We start from the raw sequence: 23,985 nt of genomic DNA on the forward strand, positions 1-23,985 counted from the left end.
CAGCACAAGCTTGGCTGTTGGGATCACTTTATTAGCAATGCAGTGTTTTCTCATAAAGAATGCTTTGCTTTGGATCTGTCAAGAAACATCAAAGATGGTCTATCCATTTTTATGGGACATGGCTTATTATTTGCCTATGAAATAAACAAAACACTTTAACATCCAGCTCTTTCTGCCACACTCCAAAAATAATATTGAGAATAACAAACTATTTTTACTGTGCAGCTGAAGTCCAGCCCAGTGTGGGGTTTTTTCTTAACCAAGAGGGATAAGCACTTCAATCAGGAGGGATAAAACTGGTACAGTAGTACCAGTGAAGGAATACTGAGCAATTTCTACCTGGTGGAAGAATATATATTTTTAAATATCCACAGATTTCTGCAAAATATTGAAGAATATTCTGCTCTGGTTAGTCATCATGATGATATACGAATTGACTCAGTTTTGTCCCTTGTGCATAAAAGAGAAAACACAGCCCTTGCTAGGTGAACAGGCCCTTTCAGTGGGTCAGAGAGGATTACTGCACTTGCACTGTGGTCATAAATTTCCAACGCTGTCACAATTTATCCCAAGCTCAGTGGCTGCACTGGAGTAGGAATGCAGGGGGAAATGGATATGCTTTACTATATACAGGGCAGGAGAGAACCCCCACAGCTCAGCATTATGCCATCAGACTCATGGGTACACTGAAGTGAATTAGTGCAAGCAATTTCATGAGATTATGCTAGCAATTTAGTATGGAACAGCTGCTGCACCATGCTAGAGGATACTCCTTCTAGTCTTTACTTACATGGCCACAAATAACTCCTGAGTTAATCCAGAGCAACAGCATACATCTTTTAGCTTTACCACCTTATACAGAGATATGCTATGCCTTGTAATTAGTTGGTCTTGTCTAATGTTTTTTTTTTTGACTCAAAATAACTCCAATATCACAAGTCCAAAATATCTTGATTAAATTAGACACTCTATATGACACTATTTCTCCTAATATTTGAATTACTTCCCATATCTAAAGCATGCTCATTTTTTCCCTCAGCTACACTTTTTTCCTGTATGCTTTCAACAGCGCAGTGCTTCTAAGCTGTGAGCCTGAAGCCAGAACAGACAGGTACAGGAGCAAATCTCCAGCCTTCCTAACTGCATATATGAAACCCCACAGGGTACAGAGTCCAACTGCAGAGGATTTGCGGGGAGTGCACGTTTCACACTTCCCCCCGCCTTGGGTACAGGTATTGGTGTATCAATCACTTCCAATCAGGAAAAAAAAAGTCTATTTGAACATTTATACCTAGTGGGATCCTAGAGTCGCGTAGCTTGGCGCTATGAATGCTGATGCAGACACTAGAAATCAGGACTGGAATGTCTCTGACCTTGATGCCAACACTTAAGCAGGCTGAAAAGACAAGTCAGAACTGGTGTCCCCCAGCAATCCCCTCTCCCTCCCACACCCTCTTCCCCAGCAACAGAGAGACAGAGCCCAGGCATGAGTCTCCTCTGTTTTTTCTTTCCTCTTGCAAAATGGAAATTCAAGTTATTGAAACTAACCATAAGATTCAGCTATTTTTTCTCACGTCATTAAAATGGTCACTTGACTTTGCTTCATTTCAGTAGATCACTGAGTTGCAGCTGTAAAAATAACACCAAGTCTCACTGCGTGCACAGTTGCCTTTTGACATCTTGTTAACTATTTTTTCTGTAGAGCACTTCTAAGCAGTCATTTATATGTTAAGTACTGAACTCTCTATCACTTCTGCCTTTCAATATTACATTGCGTGCTATGTATTTTCCACTTGTGCCTGTTATGTCATGGATCAGAAATTCATTCCTTCTACTTTTGTTTGGCTCCAGAATACCATCATGCATGAAATTTCAGAGACACTTTTTTTCCTGAGAATTATTGGATATACTGCTATAAAAGCATACACAAAAGCTAAAAGCCCTTGGAATTACTTGAAGGCGAAACAAAACATCCCTTAAGCATCAGATTGGTTGGAAATTCTTCATACTGCTCTTCTGTAGCAAGTTCTGCAGAATCTGCTTTTTATTGGAGCTTAGCTCCTGTCTGCTTCAGGAAAAAGATCGTCAGTTATGATAAATGATTCTGTATGGCAGGATTTAGACTCAGGCTACAGAAAACTATATCTAATAAGATTATCTGACTCTTTTTTAAGGATCAATAATTTATTTATAGGCAGGGGCCTCAAAGGTTAATTTCCAGTGCTTTACTCACCAAGCTATCCAGCACTCAAATGACTTGTAGGAGACATACAACAAGAACTGACTAATCCACATCAGGTTGTTTAAAAAAAAAGTCAGATTAACAAATCAATGATACTTACACACTACAAAATTGGTTTCCACTTAAAAGCTGACTGGATTTACACAGTTTACATGCAGCATAAATCCTGTTTTCATGCAATTTAGCAGGGATTCTGGGCAAAGTGATTCTCCCCTCTTTTGTCAATTTACAAGACACAAACTGGCCAGCAGAAATCCTATTGCAGTTTGATGGATTTCAATTGCGGGAAACAGGGGAGATGAAAAAAAAGAGCAAAGCAGGATTTTTGATGCTTGGCTACAGATTGCTGTCACTGATCATTTTCCTACCTCTGTTTCCACAGCTAACTGTGCCTTTCCATTCAGAGAGCTTTTCCCGTGCCTTACAGGTTAGGCCCAGAGGTAAGCCTTGCCTAATCTGTGATGTGTGGATGCAACATTCACGCGGCAACCCATTGCAGGGGTTGCATGAATGTAGCACGAATGGGTGCTACATTCATAGGTTTCTCACCCATTTTTTTTTTAATTCTCCTCCCACCTGTTGCAGTCATTACAAAAGAGTCAACAGTGTGGCTGCCATCAAGCAGTCTGTGGCATCGAATGCAAAAGCTAACTTTGCTGCAACAAATTCTTTGGCATGTGTATGCACATCTCCTTTCTCTCTCTCTCTCTCTCTTTTCCCCTTTCTATATATTTATTGTTCTCCTTTGAAGGTTGTGGAGCATTATCTAGTTTTATTTTTATTTTTTGTTACTTTTGGAATTTGATGGAGAGTGGGTTGCGGGAACACAGCACACTTGAGATCTTTAGGACTATATCCCTCCTTCACTGGGACAATAACAAATCAAGGAAACAAACATGTGAAAGGTACAATGATACTTTTTTTGCAATGGCCACTGAATTAGAAGAGTTGTGATATAAAACTGATTCAGGTGACAGGTGCTTAATCAGCTGAGTCTCCAACAACTCTAATAATAGTTTCCTAACTTCTTTCTGTACCTGGAAAATATGACCTGAAGACAAACATAAATATTTGAAATAAAAGAATACACCACAGTGTCAGTTTGCATTTTTTCAGTCTTGTATCTACAGATCCAATTGAACTGAAGGTTAATGCTAACATTTAAAGACAGACTGTGCATAATCTAACAGGACTGTGACATTTTTATGTTTCAGGTTAACGTTTTGTGTCTTTGTTGTTCAGAAAGTCTCATGCAGGAAAGTAACCTAATGTCAATGACTATCTCAATATTAAACAGATAAATAAATAGAGACAAAGGAAAAGATGATGGAAGTGGCTGAAATAAGTGGCAGGTACACAGTACAGCAAACAATTCTTCTGAGCACTGTTCTAATTTGTACCAGTCTACCACAACCAATAACTCCTGCCTCAGAGACTCCTTATCTTAAATTTTCCAAGCCAGCTAGCCTCTATTTCTTGATAAAAGACACAGCATTATTTCAGAAAATTACACATTAGATAAAGAAGAAACCCAGTGTTAGAAATAATTGCCCACATTTTTTTCCACAGCTGAGCCAATCCTCCATCCAAACAGTTGAAAAGCTAACAACCTTCAGAGTTAGGTCTCGGTAATCCATCTGTATCGGCCACAAAATAATAGGCTTGACAATATTGTAGAACCATTGCTCTCAGAATTACTGTCTGCTAGAAAAATCTGAGAAAAATAATCTTTGAGAGGTCAGCAAGAGCAAAAAAGGACTGGGCTGAACTCTGCCCTCCACAATACTGGCTGGACGTAACACACACTTGTGACACAGATACGATGCTGAGCTCCACAATGCACAAAAGGTAGAAATCATCCAGCTCCCTCTTTCCTCTCCTTCATCCTCCTTCTGGAAAGAAAATATATTTTTGGTTTGGGAGAAGCTGGAGCTAGCAATAGTACTATAGACAAACAAATGTACTGAACCTAACAAAAAATCTATCTCTCTCAGTATCCTGTCTCTGGCACAGGCCAATAACAGATACTATGAGAAAAGTATAAGAAACAAGAAAAGAGTTAAATACCTCTGCATACCATCCTTATCTGCAGACTGCAGTTTAGTGACATTCTACAATAGAGAATGCAACCAGATCACCTGCTTCCCTAGCCAGCCTGGGGAATTCTCCATTAATGTATCTAGTCACTTTGGGAACCCCGAGTACTTTTGGTCTCTCCAATGTCCTTAGGCAGTAAGTTCCACAATTTTAATTTGCAGTGTGTGAGCTTCCTCAGTTTGCTTTACACCTGCTGCCTTGTAGTTCTATGGCTATCCCCAGCTCTCACATAATAAGAATGGGTAAATCCCTGTTAATCTTTTCCATTCCTCTCATTATTTTTAGAAAACTCCTTCACATGTTGATCTAGATGCCTCTTGTCAGAACACAAAAATCAGCATCTCATCACACACAAACTATTCCATACCTCTGGCCATCTTTGCTGCCCTATATTTAATCAAGAGTTAAAACTTTCTTTTTCAGACGCAATAAACAATACTGCACTTGGTATGTGCAGAGCAGGGTGCGCTCTCAATTTACCACAGAGAAACAACATTTTGTAATTTCTAATAATTACTGAGATCTTAATTGCCCTTTTGACTATGACTTAGTGCTCAGGTGATATTTCCCATGAACCTTCCAAACAGGATGCGAAATAAATGAGGCAGCAGCCGATGAGAGGTCAGTGCCACCATGCCTGCTTTTGCCCTTGCACACTCCAAACGATGCCACCCCTGCTTCTTAAGAAGCCTTATTGGAAAGCATGCTCAAAAATACCTGCAGCGTCACTCTGACAGCCAGCTCTGTAAACTGAATGGGTTTGTGACACCATCTGAGCACCCAAGCACCGCTGCAGCAGCACTGCAGCCAGCTCTGGGTCATGGCCGCGTACTCCATTAACCTGACTTGCCCTCCTGGCTCCACCTCAGCCTGCCCCGGCACTGGGACTTTCCTGGCAATCACAGGGCAATGGCTGACCCTGCATGGCATGTCCCATGGGCAGGGCACGGCACGGCACGGCACGGCCGGCCTCACTGCCGCCCCAGGATCACCCTGCCACTCTGCTTTGACACGTTCTGCCAGCACGTAGTCGCTGTACAAGGCTGCAAAATGACTTGCGTAGTATCCAAGGAGTTAAGGACATGGCAGCCAAGCTGCGGTGTGAGGTATGAGGGAAGAAAACAAAATGGATAAAAATCTGATAATCAGAAACTAACACATGAAAATGAACAACTAAAAGCTTTTATCTGAAAGTTGAAACTGAGGAACAAAAGATCACATTAGCAAACAAATAGGAAGAACAAAGAAAACTACCACCAGCCTCCTCCTTTTCATCTTCTAAAGGACAAATATTTCTCAAAGAGCACTGTATTTGCTCAGTAATAAGTAGCCTTGTAATTTTCATTATAAAGATCATGCAATAACAAGAAAACTACAAGGATCGTTTTATTTTCTGACAGATGAAATGGCACATGATTGTAAAGTGAACACTAGACAATGTCTGATGTTCAGTGGAAATTCTCCACTATCCCCAAAGCATGTTATTAAGAAATGTAAGAAAAGAGTAGTGCAATTAACCCTTAACTATGCAATATTTGCAAAAGACACTGTATTCTGCTGTATATTGTATATGATATTGTCAGCTTCTTTTCCTTTCATCAAAGCAAAGAGAAATGGAAACAAAATGCACTTTCGCATATGTGCCTTACAGACTTGAATTTGAAATCTATGAAGAATGATTCCTCTGAACCCTAGATGTGAAACCCTGGAGTTTCATAAAGAGTACCAGGTTCCTTGCAACGTGGTCTGTGCATATAGCGTGCTGGAGCACTTGCTGTTTATGTAGGGCCTGTATTGACCTCATGCAGAAAATTTCTGAGGACGAGACAATTTGTCTGGTGCTCTCAGTTTTCTTGTCTGTGCTAGGAGAAATGAGGACCTCACTTGGACAGCCTCTGGCCCATAATAAATGGAAGACGAAATCTCCATTTGTAGCTTAATCTTTCATCTGTAGGTCCCCCTACAGGTTTGGTTTTAGGTGTTTTTTCTTCATCTCTGGTAGCTGTCAGGACAAGCTCTTTTGTGACTGAAAATCCTCGTTATGCTAAGTATGCTGCATCTAGTTGTGCAAAGGTGCTATAACGTTTATTTTTATTTGTATTACAGTTGTGCTAATACCTCCATTGTGGGCAAACATGTAAAATGAAACAGATTATATTGTCATCTGTAAGTCTACCAGAGGGTGCCATGTGCAGGGGTGATGCAGAATCTATGGCAGATTCACCAAGGGAGGGGGATGAAGCAGTACAAGAAAACTGCACATTCTTCTGTGCTAGGGATGTAATGACCAATGCAAAACTGGGAGTTTAATTGTGTCTCTCAGCATCACAAGGTTTGAGTTTGGCCTAGCCTAGTGATCTTACACAGAAAAATATTACGCTGCCAAAGATAATTCCCCAGCTATCCTTTACGAACAGAAAACCGTAAATCCCATGTCTTGAATTTACAGAATATAAACCACCAATCTGTAGCAGACTCAAATCTATGTTTGACAATAACAAGGCAATGCTACCATGCAATTACCTTGGGAACCTCCACTGAACGCAATCGCAATTGAACGTTATAACATCTGGCTCTGAGTGCTCACTTTATGACTTTGTGGAGAAAGAAGAACAGTCATAGCTGCATGACAAAACATCAGTTTCATATTTTCTGACTTTTCTCTCAGAGTCTTAACAATATTTAAATACGGCTCACTTCACACTAATGCATGTATTCTAGAAGACTAAAAAAATACAAGATCTGGTTCCCACTAAGTCGTCTATGGAATATATTAACATACATTTTACTCAAGAGACTGAAGTCTCCTCAGACATTTCAGCCTTCTGCATAAAAGCAAGATTAGGCAGGGTTTAGAAGAAAAAACATTTAAAAAAAAAAAAAAAAGATTTTATGTGCCCAAAAGTCCAGAACAGTTGAAATTGGCAATTTCAGTGTGCTAGGTACAGCCTGTTTCTTTTTCCTTTTCTTTAATTAACCTGGCTTATTTAGCTGGCTTTCTGGGAAAGGAGTTATTAGAGCTCACCCATTACTGGCCCTGAAGCCTGCACAAAAAGCCAGAGGATGCCATTTAAGTAACAGCTCTCATGTCATTCTTCCGCTTTAGCAATCCAGCTATTTTCAGAATAAACTTTAGAGCCTGGAGTAACTCTATTTTTAAAGCAAATTTTGCTGATAAATTCCTTCATTGGCAGGATGCAATCTGCAGTTTATTCAGTCTGTAATATTCTCATGTGATAGTTATGATGAGTCTGAGTTCTGTGCGCAGAAAGAACTCTCTCATTCTTGAAGGAAGTAGGGCTTAGCTAGGCAGGCAGACAGCTCGAAAAAACAGCAGCCTAAATAAACATTCGTAGCTAGTGAACAGGGGAGAGCACGTGGCGATAATTTCAATAGGAAATTTGAAGGTGGGTGTACAGGGGGCGTACACAGGGACTGCAGTGTACAAAAAAATACAGGACACTGAAGATACTCTTCACTAGCAGAGCTATTTTTCAGGTCAGATTTTCTTTAATCTGCCAGCTCTCAAGGCCAGACCCATTAACACACTGACCATGATGTCTCAACCCAGGCACTGGACTACATTTGCAGGACTGTGGCCTATATTTTCCTGACAGACGAGGCCAGGAAAAGGGATGGCTTGCACTGAGGGAGCTGGCAGCTGCCAGCGTCTCACCAGTAGGAGGAGAGGTGCAGAACAACAGGGCTGCACTGAGACACAACTGTAACCAGAGAGACCTCACCGAGATGGCAACATTCATATGGTATGTCGGGATGTCCAAAGATAGAAAAGATGTATGCATATCTCCCAGGAGAAAATGGCCTTTCTGCAGGGAAGAATATGGCTGGCCACTTTGTATGTATGAGTATTATACTCCCTAGCAGGAACAGGTATGTGGAAAGAACTAGTAACAAACAAAAATTTAACCAAGAATTGGTGACAAGCATGAAAGTAACTAAATATGCTAGACACACTAGCTGATGTGTTGCTTCTCAGAAGCATGAAGCCATTGAAAAATTGCTGGAGCTCATGCAAATGAGATCTATAGTTAGAATCGTAGAATCGTTTATGTTGAAGGAGGCCTTCAAGCTCATCGAATCCAACCATCAACCTAACACTGTCAACTCCACCACTAAACCATGCCCCTAAGCTCTGCATCTACACATCTTTTAAATATCTCCAGGGATGGGGACTCAACCACCTCCCTGGGCAGCCTGTTCCAATGCCTGACCACTTTTTCAGGGAAGACATTTTTCCTAATATCTAATCTAAACCTCCCCTGACGCAACTTGAGGCCATTGCCTCTCGTCCTATCACTAGTTACCTGGGAGAAGAGATCAACACCTGCCTCACTACACCCTCCTTTCAGGTAGTTGTAGAGAGCAACAAGGTCTCCCCTCAGCCTCCTCTTCTCCAGACTGAACAGCCCCAGCTCCCTCAGCCGCTCCTCATAACACTTGTTCTCCAGACCCCTCACCAGCCTCATTGCCCTTTCTGGACACGCTCCAGGAACTCAGTGTCCTTTCTGCACTGAGGGGCCCAAAACTGAACACAGCACTCGAGGTGTGGCCTCTCCACTGCCGCGTACAGGGGCACGATCACTGCCCTGCTCTTGCTGGCCACACTATGCCTGATCCAAGCCAGGATGCTGTTGGCCTTCTTGGCTACCTGGGCACACTGCTGGCTGTGGAATTATTAGTAAAATTAAGGTTTTATATCTGAAAATTAAAGTTTATATGAAAAACGTAGCAGTGTTTACCCATTGAGGAAAAGCATGAAATCAGAAGGAGCTCTGAGGATTGGACACAGCTCCAGCAGGCACGCGAGGAATCCACTCACACAGCCACTCCCTGCAATGTACCATAGAGGATGGAGCGGAGTGGAGACTCCGTGGCCCTGCTCTGTGATGATAAAGCAGGAAGAAATGGTCCTCCAGAACTGATAAGCAGCTCATCTGGCCCCCTGAGCCAACAGGTTTTCAAAACCTTGCCAAAGTGCTACCCTCTCGTGAACTTTGCTCATTTTAATATCATTTTAATAGCAAAACACACCTCCATCCCGAAGGCTACCTGCTTCCGAGGTGCGACCACCCCTCTTCGAGTCTGCGCTCTCGATTTTTCGTAAACTATACCTTTAAATGTGAAGCGAGAGAATTTTACACCAATCATGATAAAAAGTATGTATGACTACAGTCACTCAAACTCCACCTTAAAGGTAGAAAGAATATAAAAACAGCCAGGGAAATGGGGGATTTTCGGAGAAGAAGATAACACCGTGAGCAAGTCAAGGGAAACTCCACCTCAGAGTGCCTCCGACAGCCGGGATCGGCTGACGGGCTGAGCCTTGCTTCTCCCCGCCTTGGGTAAAACTTAAACTAAGCACTTTTTTCTTGGGAATAGTTACTCCCTAATGGTTATAGCCAGGCTGTATTATTTATAACCTTTTCACGTGTTTCATGTTTGCACGTGCTTTCTTGCCGACAGTCACTATCACCGGCAATTCAAAAAACCTCTCTACCTGTTGCACAAATCAAACTGCCCTGTTTCAGTAGCCAGTTGTCACAGTTTCTCACTGAACGTGACCAAATGCGGCCGTGCCAGTTCATGAGCACGACTGGACTGAAGGTGCAGACTGCCATGAGTGTATCCAGAATCGTGGTAGTTTAATATACGTATTAAATGCGACTGGACTGGTAGTGGCAAATTGGACATCACTTAGAATTTAAACCTAGCTGCACCTAGCCTCTCACTTCGGTGAAGAGCGTTAGAAAGCAAGGGGGTTTATTTTCTGCCAAATTAACGCGACACTGGCTCATGTTCAGCCGGCTGCCAACCAGCACTCCCAGGTCCTTTTCCGCCGGGCAGCTCTCCAGCCACTCCTTCCCAAGTCTGTAGAATTGCGTGGGATTGTTGTGACCCAAGTGCAGGACCCGGCACTTGGCCCTGTTGTTGAACCTCATACTTTTGGCCTCGGCCCATTGATCCACTCTGTCCAGATCCCTCTGCAAATTCTTCCCACCCTCAAGCAGGTCGACACCCCCACCCAGCTTGGTGTCATCTGCAAATTTACTGAGGGAGCACTTGATGCCCTCATCCAGATCATCGATAAAGATGTGCAACAGAACTGGCCCTGATACTGAGCCCTGGGGAACACCACTCGTGACCGGCCGTCAGCTGGATGTAACTCCATTCACCACCATTCTTTGGGCCTGGCCATCCAGTCAGTTCTTTACCCAGTGAAGTGTACATCCTTCCAAGCCACGAGCAGCTAGTTTCTCTGGGAGGATGCTGTGGGAAACAGTGTCAAAGGCTTTGGTAAAGTCCAGGTAGACAACATCCACAGCCTTTCCCTCATACAGTAAGCGGGTCACCTTGTCATAGCAAATCAGGTTAGTCAAGCAGGACCTGCCTTTCATAAACCCAAGCTGACTGGGCCTGATCACCTGGTTGTGCATGTGCCGTGTGACGGCACTCAAGATGATCTGCTCCGTGGTCTTCCCTGGCACCAAGGTCAGGCTGACAGGCCTGTAGTTCCCTTGATCCTCCTTCTGGCCCTTCTTGTAGATGGGCATCATATTAGCTAACTTCCAGTCAACTGGGACCTCCCCAGTTAGCCAGTTGTCCATATTTACATGTGTGGACATGAGCTATACTGCAAAATGGTCTTGGGGAGATCAAAAGGGGCTGGAGGTTCTGTGAGTAGATGTTCAGAGGCTATTCTAGGGCTATTCCCATTAGTCTTTTTGGAGGAGTATCAAAGATCAGGTAAAGACAGATATGATCTAGAAGTAAGTACACGGTTGCATAATTAGTGTCTACAGGAAGATAATTAGTTTTCTCAACCATGGAAAGCTGTTCCATAAACGCAACTTCCCCAACTTCATCTCAGGGTAGTTAAAGAAGTGGATGAAGCAAACTCACAACTTCTGGTAGTTTCCTCCGAGAACTCAGGGAGAACAGGTTGCCTTAGTAAAACCAGAGAATAATGTCTGTAAGTCCTTGACTTACAGGAAATAATAACAAACTTAAACAGCTGGATTGACAGTATGCTCAATGCTGACAAGATCCTTGCCCCTAAGAATAATTTTGGGCCAACCTGTCACTCAAGATCATCTGTGAAATCCAACTGATGGTGATAGCTGCAGGGTCCGTGTTCGGTGTTTTTCAATTCTTCATATTTCACATGCAATTTTTCCAACAGTGACATATATTAACATTTGTGCATCGCACAGTATGTAAGAACTCAGGAGGAATCTGAATGAAGAGAGACAGAGCACAGAAGATATATTAAGAGGTACAGTCCTTGTCCCTTCCATACCTAACTTCAAGAGTCATAGAGAATCTAATACAGTTTACAGCATGATTCATAGCAGCCTATGAAGCATTTTAATTTTTGCCAACTGCACTGTTTTAAAGATGCTTTGGCATTGAGAGATTGCTAAGCCTCCCTTTAACGATGCCCCTTTTCTACACATCCCTCTCTAGAGTCTCTAATGGAAGTTCCATAGCTCTGTGCCACCACTCAGGAAGGGAAATCTCAGCTAACTGCTTGATGTCACCTCAGTTTTGCAGTTTGATGGGGCCTGGGTGTGCTCCATGACAGCGTGCCAACATTTAAAAAGGTAAAAACACTGCTGCTGTAGAAAAAGGTAAAGGGAGATTACCAGCTACAAATGTGAGCAAAGTAGTATTTATCCATCTCTTATCTATACAAAGCATACAAGTTCACCCATCACTGAGAAAAACACTTCTTCAGTCTCTGCAGAAAAGGATGTGCAAACATTTCTTTGTAGGTCTAAATTCCCTTTCATGTGCATCATACACGACTGTGAAGCGAGGTGGTGCCCTGTACATGTCAGAATAGGAAGAGGTTTATGAATTTTTAGATGCCTAAATGATAAATCCTTTTCAGACACATGTGAGAAGCAAGATACAATAGGAAAGAAAAAGTGATTTAGTGTCGCAGTGAAAAGTATATAGGCAGTGTGCTGATAAGTAATATTGCAAGGCTTTTCTCTGCATAATTAATGATGGAATCATATTTGTATCACTATAAGGCAATACATTAATAAATTTATCTTCTGAAAAGAAACATTTTTGGAGGGGCATATGACTGAACTAGAGGTCAATCAGCAATGAGAAACTTATAATGGGTTTAAAATAAATGTATGCTATGAAAAGACATATAGCAAAAATAAAATCAAAGATTCATCTCCCCAAAGAAGTAATAAAAACAACTATCAATATATAGCAGGGTGAGTACCCCAAGACTTTGACTGAGTAAAACCCTAACCCTTACATCCAGAAGTGTGATTCTAACCAATAATCCACAGTGTATATGTACAAAGAAGTCCAGAGGCCTGTGGTTGCCTCACAAGAGTTCTAGAATAAAATAAAGCAGAACTTTGCCTTATGTGAACTGGGATTTGATATGACCTTCATGCTGCAGACCTGTCAAGCTGTAGCAATGATGAATGCAATCAGACAGCTATCAGACGTTGTTCTAATTTAGACACAGCAAAACTTATTGAGTAATGTCAAATGAAACAAAAAGCAGGACTGGAGTGTGAAAGGGCTTTAGTTCCCTTTAGGTAAAATTCAAAGGACCTTGTAACATCAAGGCCTTGCTGAGCTGGGTATGAATGCCCTGGGAGTGATGAGGCAAGATTAGTGACTGAATATGGCAGAATCCTGTCACAATCCCCAGATGAAGCTTAAAATTTCTACAGGGATACTGCTTTTTGAAAAGTTTTGAGCAAGGCAGCTAAAATAATTTCAAAAGTTTGCCTTTCTTTTGTTCACTTGTCAACACTACCTAGAAGATTATTTCTTAAGCAAGAAACACGTAAAGGAAAGTATATTTCTTTCAATGCCGTTTTATCATCTTAATCAAGACCATATCTATGAAGAACACTGGAACAATTTTATGTACATCCATACCTACATAAGCAGAAAGACATAGGACTGAAAACTCCTCTGAACCTAAACTATTTTCAGTATTTTAATACATGACTGAAAATGCTCCCCAAGCCCCTCCAAACCCAAATGTAGAAAAGTTCAGGATATAGCCAAGTGTGAAATACCTAAAATGTTTTAACAGACTAAAAAGCTGTCATTGGAACTGTCTTTTCAGCTAGACGCTGGCTCAGAAATACTCCTTTTCTGTCCTTCACCCTTCTGAATGTACAAGAAAACAGAGGCTGATGTAAGGTTGCAAGCCAATTCCTTCTGATCAAATGTGAACAGCCTGTCCCAGATCAGAGAAAGTCTCCAGAAGAGTCCATGTCTAACAGAGGGATTAAATGGAGGTTAGCAATAATTTTAGGGAGACGTTCTGGCTGGGACTTAGAAGTGACTTTATTGTTGCAGAAGCAATTATCTGCTGGGCCACCATGAAACTTGTATTTTCCTTGCCCTAAGCAACGATGGCATAACCATTAGGATGGAATAAACAACATGATGCCAAATGCCCAAAAGAAGATCCAACAACCTATAATTCCCCAAAAGATCAGAAACTGAGGAAAGAGGAGTTGTAATACTTTGAGGATTATCTACTGCTGGTCATGATGATCCACTGGAGTGCTGAGCAGGGCTGCACTGAGCTGATACAGCTGGTAGGTGCATACCTGAAAAGTAAACCTTCAGCCCTTCAAGGACAGCAGGTAATCTAAAACACAACAAACCAGTCTCCGTGGAAGAGAGACAGTGTTGTGAGCAGACAGAGAATCTTTTCCATTTGGGCTCGAATTGCCTGAACGCTCTTTCAGCAACTTGCTAAACATTGTCAAACTAGCCAGAACCCGGGCTTGAATATGGGGAGAGTGAGAATCTGGACGCAAAGTTTTCCTTTTATTTATTTATTGTCAAGGCATAATTTCCAATTTTATGTATTTATTTATGGCAAAGGACTAATCTGCCTGAGGACAAGTCTACCCAAGGAAGCTTTAGCAGATCTAACAAACTGTTCATGCTAAATCAATATTACCAGAACTACTAATATAGATATTTTTACTGCGCCAGAAAATCCCAAAGAAAATCCCTGGAAATGACTACGCCTATTTAGGACACATTCTAGGAGATAAAGAAATAGAAACTGACTTCCAGCTGTGAAATGGGCTTAGGCCCTGCCATAGCAAACTTGGTGACACATTGGCTACTTCTGTACTCCTAGATATATATGGTGGTAATTTATATAGTTAAAATGGCGGAATTGTCCCTGGTGGATTTCTGGCCCATGCACTGTCCCAAAAAATACCTGAGCATGGTTTCAGAACAATAAAATTTCAGGGCCAATTTTCCAAAGGCTTTCTGCATACAGATGGCCTGGGTCTGGAGGCTAGAAGAACTTCCTAGCATGGACACAGGCTGTTTTTGTGCCAGGCAGCCTTCATGTGCCTGGATACCTTCCTTCTCACTTTTAATTCACTACCCTAGATACCAAGTCCATGGAAAAATCTTCCTGCTTCTGTCCAACACCACATCCAAAAAGGTCCTGAATATTCTACTCTAATGATCTCTAGTGTCGTAACACAAGAACAGACCTGGACTAGAAAAAGGTCAATTATTCCCACAGTTGTAATTAGTATTAACTTACTATTTAATTCAGCAAAAGCAAAGTTAAAGTTCTCATTGTCCTAAAAGGAAAGCAGAGTTAGGCCAGAGTGAAGTGGTTTTGAAAAGCCAATATAGATGTGCTGCCTATGGCAAATGGTAAATTCCTTTCAAAGGAAATTTCAGTCCAAGCTAGAAGTGGAAATATAATTTGCTGTCTGTCCATTCCTATAAATGAGATTCTGTACAACCTCACTTGCTGGGGTGACAATTTCTGAAATGTAGGTTTTGATTTATAGTATATCCTGAGGATTAAAATACTACTTAAGATTTACAATAATTGCTAGAGCTGCAGGAAGGAGAAGTAACACAAATCATTTGATATAATGGAAATTCATGTGTATGAGCTGCTGTATTAGCGTATCATTCAATTGTTCTAGTATTCTAATGCAAAGGCTCCTATCAAGGAAATTACTAGTCAGTGTGAGTTACCAGCAGTTTACAGATTATTAATTTCTGTGGCCATAAGTTCCCTTTCCTTTGAGACCTTATGAACTTCAGATGTAGCAGATTTATAGCTCTACTTTGGAAATCATTACTTAAATTCAGTTAGGACTTATTATCTTCCCTTACAAATTGTTAACACTAAGTCATCTATAGTGAAAGTTTCTTCTTACAGAGATGAAATTTACATGTTTAGATTTAAGAAGGGCTTCATTTCCACTGGACAGCAAATATGCAGCAGTATGAAGTCTCAGAAACAGTTTAAATGACTGCTAATTTCCTAAAATAGCCTGAGGTTAAACTTGTATTTTTTACTTTAGAGTCCCCTCTTCTGTTCCAGGATGTTTAAATGTATAAAACACACATAATTATCAGTATACAAGCAGAGTCAGTTTGTATACTTCATCCAGTATTCCAGTCCTTCTGCAGTGGAGGGCCGTGGAAGGTCCCACACAAAGCTCCATAACTTTCGTTTGACTGCTTGGAAGATCGCCATTCGATACACTCAAGATCATCATTCAATACACTCAAGGGGTTCAGCTATCATTCCCTTCCAAAAATAAAAAAGGAAAATTCAAAAGGACAAATGATAAATACAAGGAATTAAAGCAAAGTAAATGACCATGATATACATGACTAGAAAGCAGCAAGGTGCTGCTAGCCAAGGGTACCACAGAACTGTCTAATGTGAAGTATGTGGATGCTTGTGCTGATATGCTTGTAAGCAAAGCAGCAGATTTGGCCACATTCCAAATAGAACCAGCAACTCTGTATGAGAAATATTAATTTTCCCAGCAGGTGAACTCATACACTTTTTCTGAGAAGCAAGAAGTCAAGGGGCTGCGTGTGAACCTGTTTAAAATGCATATTTTTAAAATTATGTTTTAAACCACCTTCTCAGAGATACAACTTTTTGAGTGTAAAACTTGTATTTTGACAACTTCTGTTCTATACCCATGCTTTCCCAGTGACACAACCTTTCTCCAACCTATACTGCTTATTAAACTCTGCACTCTTACTCAAGCCTGTTTGGGTTTTTTTTGGCAGGGGGGTTGTGGTGTAATTGGTAACTTAATTATTTAAGACATAGCCAGAGCTGCACATTTTCAAGGATTGTTTGAAAATTTTGAATGGAAAGGTTATTGCACTATGACACTAAGTAACTATCTAAAGGCTACTTCTAGATGGCTTAGCTGTGTTTCTCATGCTTTACTTCAAACATTACTTTATTGCTGATTTTTTCTGTTTTACAGTGTTTGATTTTGAAAGAAAATATAACATCTCCATAATTCAGGATATTATGAAAAGATAATAATGATCTTACTATGAACTCTACCTTAATTCCTCTCTTGGAACACAAAATTTGGTAAATAATTGTTTATTAATATTTCACAGCTCTTTTGGAAAGTGCATGTACAAGTAAAGAACCTTGGAGAAACAGTTCTTTTAAAATACATGTTTTAGATACACAGTGAAAAAATGTATTTTTAAATTGTAAGTGTACAAAATGGCATTCAAATTTCCATTGTAAAATTATTGTTATATGATTGGGTAAAACGTATCATGCAAACAATCAAAACACTTCAAACTTGGAGAAATAAATACTTCCATGATACTGCTTATAAGCCATACAAAGAATTAAGTTGTTTAAAGCAGTTGTCTAAAAATTCAAAAAACAGTCTTAGTAGTTTTGAGCTAATTCACAAACTTGGAATGGGTAAATGTCTAAAAAACAACAAATAAGAATGAATATAATTTGAAAAGATGAAACTTTGCCTGCAGCAGAAAAGCAACAGATTTGGCTCTGATTTAGGAGTAAGTTTCATAAATTCATACCTTAGCTTGTTCTATAATAACCATAATGTTGTGATAGTTTAGAAATATCATTGGATATGGAACTGTGTAATTAGCATTAAAAGTTAAATGCATTGCCATTATTATAACAATAAAATTCAAAAAATCTGAAACCCCAGGATATTCAAAATAGAAATATTACCCTTAGAATACCACAGAGAAAGCTATGTTTACCAATTAGCTAAAAATCCCCACTACCTTAATTTTTTTCTGCAAGTATTAATAAAGATACCTACATGTGAAATCTCCCTTCACTTCAGTAAAACCACCCACATATTTCAGCTGATGTTTTTCTAGAACATTCATTTGTCATTCCAAAGCTCCCTAATCAAATGTTGGAGGGCTACCAAAATAGTTCTAAGTGTCAATTTATTTCCCAAATTTTGACAATTATTTGAAAATGGTCCTTGACTCATTTTTAAGAGTGAAAGTTCTCATCATGTATCATGACCTTGAATTGTCTCTCAGCTACCCACAGAAAAACAATAATTCCCTGCTTTAATCCCTGCATGTTAACCCATGAGATTAAAACCCAGAAATGAGTATTTGAAGATGCTGACTCTTTCCTCAGTAGTCATTCTCCCTCTTCCCCCACTCCACAATATTGACAGGATATGCAGTCATGATACTGTATACATTAAATTTCCATTTTGTACAAGACTGGGTAATATTCCACCCCATAAACCTCAGAAACTGTTCAGATTGGGAAATTAAAGCAGTTTTGCTAACATACCCAAAATATAATTACCTCTTATTAAAGGGAATACTGTGTACAGCTGAAGACAGCTTGCTTGGCATAGCACACCACGCCTGCATTGTTTTCACTCCCAACAATGATATCAACACAAAAAATGAAGTATTCCAACAACCATTTCAAATAATCTATGTCTTCTTTTAGCATCTCGCACTTGAAAACCTAAATTCCTCAAACTGGCCATTAGAAAATTTCAGTTTAATGGAGATAATTAGTAATAAATTTGTAATACAATTAGGGTTTGGAGGACCTAATCGAGATTGGTTGCCATCACTGTCTTGTCAAAATACACAATAAAATGAAATTAAATTCCCTTCTTTCTGGACAAGTTTCTAAATCACAGATTTTTAAAGATCATCCAAAATTTGGAAGACAATTGGGTTCCATCGTATCCATGATGGATATCCACTTAGTATCTCAAGACAATAAAGTGTATCAGAGATAGGGTTGTGCAGTATTGAGACCGTAAGTCCAAAACAATAGCAACAATAGTTTCAACAGTATTATTCAGAAAGCATAAAAAGGCACAAAACTAGGCATGTGCAGGAAACTTCTGCCTGCCTGTCATTTCTGGCTCACCATTTGAAATCTCCAGTGGTTTGGTGGGTGTCATGTCAGGAGGGAAATTGATAAAGACAAGGCTTGTGGAGTCATGAGGATAAATTTAAAAGCACACACCATGAGACTTAAGAGATACATTAGCATTCTGACTCTGTCTCACTCCTGCACAGAATGAAAGTCATATTTGACAGGCTAAGAGTGTTATAAATTCTTGTGCTGCTGTAAGGATATCTGCCTTCTTAGCGGGTATTTCGTTTACTTAAAGCCCATCAGGATGAACAAAGAAACTCAATATTTGCCTTTGAATCTGAATACTGTGTAAAATATTGTCACACTTAATCAGGTCATTCTATTGCCATGTCAGCTGTGAGGGAATATTGCAAAATACTCTGAGATGTCAGTGCTGCAAAGAAAGCCTTCCGTTTCTGCCACTGTGTTTGTGTGTCCTACTTTGTTGAGTAGAAAACTGTTAATAACCATTTCCTAAATTAATACTGCTAATATTGCTGTCCATATTTGAGCAAATTACTAAATACTGTTTGCTTATTAGAACACGGGTGTGTAGCAACAGCATTCTGTCTTCTGCACTGAACTCATAAATACCTCACCTTCAGCTTTTCTCAAATATTGTAGTGTAAAGGCAAATGGTAGGAGAGAAATTAAAATTTAAGAGATGTCATTAAAGCTGCCACAGGATTCGTCAATGCTCATGTTGAACTTCTTGTGTACGAAATACTGTACCAGGGGAAGCACTGCAGAAGATTGGTAATTCAGGCTACTGGATGGAAACCAGTAGAATTGTATTAATGTTGCTGGACTCCAAGAAATTTCACTGTCTTCACAGACTTGATTTTTTTCCTGCTCCCTTCCACCAAACAAAAAGCTGTATTAGAGACTTACACTTAGTTTTATAGCTTTAGCCTACCTGCAAACTGCACATCAATACAAGACTAACTGTGCATAAAATTTAAATTCTATCACACTGCTACATAAAAACACAAAATGCTCCAGTGGTATAATGGCTGGTGCTGAGCTCAATCCAGTAAGGGCTGCCCCAAGGCAAGTCATACAAATGCAATTACCTCTCACATACTCAAACTGCTTTCTTTCACAACACTACTTTTATTATGCAAATGTATAAATGTAATTTTAACCTACAAGACCATCTAGAAGATTAAACAAGCACTCATGTCATACCTTCACTAACTGTAATTAAAGATATTTAAAAATTTAGTCTTGGAGGAATAAATCTAATGCAAGAAAGAGCTTGATATTACCCTCGACCTTAATTATAAAATAAAGATATCAGAAGAAAGAAAGAAAAAAAAAAAAAGGTTTGATTCAATGTGCTTACTTCCTCTCTCTCTTTTCCTCCCCCTTTCCTCCTGGAGCAAGGGGTGTTCATTGTCCAGATGAAGGTAATGTGGAAATGGACTATGGACTAGAAGTCCCTGCTTCAATAAGGGAGGCAGAAGTGCTGAATATTCATTGCCCTGCAACCTGTGTAATCATTTTGATGACTGTAGTAGTTGCATTCCGATTAGGCGGCATTTATACTCTCTACACAACTGTGACTGACGATGGAAAGTGCTGAAACAATGAGTGAGGCAAACTGGCTGTGTCAGCAAGAAATGGGAGCAGAGTAAAACCCTGTGCAAAGAAGTGCTAGGATAAAAGGAAAAAAGGGAAAGTACCACTAACAATCAAGTCGGACGTGCAACAGAAGGGACCACTGCTCTGATCTGGCACCCCTCTGTAGGACCTCACGATTTTTTATGACCTGCCTGGGAGAACATTTTTTCCAGTGTCAAATGGACCTGCTCCTTCAACAGTAACAAAAGGTTTTACAGCCTCTTCCATCAAGCCAGTCCTTTTGATTGGTGAAAAGGCATATCTCGGATTAGAACTGCTGTCCTGATTATCCCTATTGAATATTAACTGTTTTTAATGAACCCATGCAAAACGCACTCTAATTTCCTGGCTGTTATTTTGGGTTCTCTGGTGAGGAACTGTTATATATAGGCAATGAAATAACTTGTACAATACAAGTCTCAGGAAAACAGGAAAATGAAAGGATAGAAATTTCATTCCACTTGTGTTTGAGCTGAAATACTGAGGAATCCATTTTTCAATAATAAATAGTGCAAAAAAAATTTAAAATGGTCTTCAGGAAAGCCTGCGATTATCCCAGGAAGAACGCCAACATACAAAGTGCTGTGGCCCTCATCCAAGAAATCATCTCTTTTTTTCTGCAAATAACCTATTCTGAGTATTTCCTGAGTTTTAAAGAGGTGTCCAAATCCTTCTGAAGACAAAAGGATCACAAGGACAGAAACACACACAAGGACTAGCAAAAGCATTTAGTTAGGTACTTCCTCTAATATGATCTTAAAATGCTACTGACATAGCTAGTTTTTGTCTCAATTAGGATGGCAGATTTAAAATATCTTCTGCCTACTCTCTTTATTCTCCAATCTTTTTTATTAACCTAATCATAATGCCTCAAACTCTCACTTTGTTAATCTACTGAGTGATAACTTGATGCAAATAAAGGACCCTCCTCAAATCTCAGCACATGTAAAAGAGAATTTAAAGTTTAAAATCCTAAACATGAATACTTCTACAAAATATAGTTATTTACCAGTTCAAATGTGAACATATTTCAGATTAACTGGTTCTTGAAAAAACACTGCAAACAATCCAAAGATAAAAGAGTGAATTACATAGATGGACAATACATCTTTCTGTTTTAGGATGATTTTTCTATTACCATTGTGAAAAAAAATTACATAGAATTTTTGAATTCCATTTTTCCTATTGTTGCAACTATAAATTAATAACATTTTAACATTTTCTAGCCTATAATCTTTTTCAGCTGACTCTTTTTTGTTTCCAACAAGTTCAAAAGGAAATATACTTCTTTAGGCTTATTTCTTTCTACTTTACTTGACAGAAAACTTAATAAAATATCAGTCAAACTATACTGACAAACAGAAAAGGACAAAATCATTTGGTAATATATCCTGTATAACATATAGTTCTTCATCCCTAACTCTAACATGGAAGAGCTAGCAAATGAAAGCTGGTACTCCATTCCCACAGTATGCTTTATGTAGATATGTTCCTTATTTCTTCTCTTCCCAACAAACACTCTCATGTAGGAAAGAAAATTTCCCAACATGCTCATGAAGCTATGATATTCTTTAGGGCTAGGATTTTTATCATATCACCTACTTCCTTGTAGACTTCTGTAGCCATCTCACTCCCTTCCTTTTCACTTGGTTTTGAAATTCTTCCCAACTGCAAGGACTGCTGTGCTTATTCTCTCCACCCTTTTTGATGTTATTTTATATCATGTTTATGATTTTATAATTTTTAGTTATAAACCTTCTTCAGTCAGAGACATAAGGTAACCGTAAACTCATAAGGTGCCATAAGGTGCTGTAAATGCTTATAAAGTGAAGAAAATGTAATTTACCCTGTGCTGTGTCGTGGCGTATCTAATCTCTGGCCTAGCCCTACAAACATTTAATCAAGGCAACTCTAGATACATTGTCCTAGTGGCTTAACTATGAGTTTTTCTGGAAAATAAAAGACGCTTCTAAGAGAGGTTTTATGGAAATGCATCTTAGATGTAGATTTAGACAGGAAAAGATAGTATGAGGTGGTAGAAACAAGGACTTTTAGGACTTCTAGGGACACACTGGAGGATTAGAGGCAGCATGCTTGGTGCAGTATGTAACAGTAGAGTAATACAATGCGAAAATTTGTTTGTACTACCAGTCCAACAGAAAACAATTAAGAGTTTGAGAAGACGGTCTCAGTTGTCACTAAATATTAATAGCTACCTAATTCTGGTGGTTTTAGAAGTTAATACGATTAAGAGCTTGATAGCTGGCTTGGATCTACAACTGTGAGCATCCCTTCTTGTCCAAAAAAAAAAATTATGCCAGATCCAGCCCGACATTCCTTGGCATTAACATTAAACCCCTAAAGATCCTTTACTTTCTATGCAAGAGTTTTCATTATTATTCTGTTATGCCATTGGTCTGAATACAGGTGGTACAAACCAGGCTGTGCTAAAAACTACAGCTGTATGGGTCCTCTGTGAAGTGCTTGTTTCAGTGAGGCTCTGTAGTGAATCATAATAAATTCTGTGGGTCATCTAATAACAAATATCTCAGAAGATTGTTCTTTCTCTTTTCCAGCAATGAAAGGTCATCTGGGTCCAAAGCCACATGGTATGAAAAAAGCATGTGAAAACGAGCTTTTAGCTGCAGTAAAATGGACTTTTACCATTATTTAAATTCATAGGGATGACGGTAGTGATTCTGGAAAGAGCAGTGACTTCAGCTTTGTATACAGCAGCTACAAAAGTAACAACGAAAATCCACATCTATGTAGTGTCCCTAGTTTAAAAGGCATGTTGAGAAGCTGAAGAGGGTGGAGAAAAGATCCACAAGAGTGATCGAAGGCTGAAGAAAATGTTTTATAGTGATAGATTGAAGAGCTTAATCTGTTACACTCACTGAAAAAGAAGACTGAAAACTGACTGGAGTACAAAGGGTAAGTGTCTTTACGAGGAAAAAAAATCCTCTGGATGGTACACGATACTATAATCTAGTGGAGAAATACTTCATGAGAACTATTGGTGGAAGCTGAGGTCAGGCAAATCCAAACGAAGATGAAGCAATGAAGCCCAACTTCTTTTGTGAGAAAGTGGCTTATTAACCTCACTAGCAAGAAAACCGGCAGTTCCTTTGTGACTTTCCAGTACAAATCCAACGCCTTTCTGAAAGGTGTGCTTTTGCCAAATATTTATGCTTTGCCCCATTACAGGGTTTTGTGAGTGATATATGTGCAAACATTCAAAATATGATGTTCTCGGATATACAGGAGATCAGACTAGATTACTTAATTATGCACTCTTAAAATCTACAAACCTATGAAATCAGAATACTGATCTTTGTGGCTACAGTTCACTTTGATTCAGAAGCTGTCAGGGACAGAGGATTCCCTGGCAGTGAAACTGTTGTGACTCAGCTATGTAAAATGGAAAAAAGATGCTAGCAGTCCATGAAAGATAGCTCTGAGGAGCAATAGGAACACTCAGCTGCTGTTTCTAAAAGTACTGCATGACTTATCATTCCAAACTTCAGGAAGACAGGGATGATACTAATTGCTTAAAGGCCCCATTAATCCTTAGGATAGACTCAAAGTTGCCAAGTCAACAGTGAACATTTTCCTCCTTCGCTCATCTTCCGTTCCTAAAATCTACTTGGAAATTCATATTTTAAACAACTGATATCGAGCAGACCAGAGAAGCAGACATGGACCTAAATGAAAAGTGTGTTTATAATCTGCTGGACTTTTGAAATCAAAACCAAATGCAAATATAATATAAAATCATTTGCCGAACCAC

General features: G+C 39.6%; 1 protein-coding gene across 1 annotated transcript in view; it reads right to left on the reverse strand.

Annotated features, from left to right (window-relative positions):
* PRKN (parkin RBR E3 ubiquitin protein ligase) overlaps positions 1–23,985 on the reverse strand; it is a 729,755-nt gene that overhangs the window by 132,774 nt on the left and 572,996 nt on the right. The window lies entirely within an intron of this gene.

This window comes from Opisthocomus hoazin, chromosome 2 (genome assembly GCF_030867145.1).
Source record: "Opisthocomus hoazin isolate bOpiHoa1 chromosome 2, bOpiHoa1.hap1, whole genome shotgun sequence".
Lineage (NCBI taxonomy): Eukaryota > Metazoa > Chordata > Aves > Opisthocomiformes > Opisthocomidae > Opisthocomus > Opisthocomus hoazin.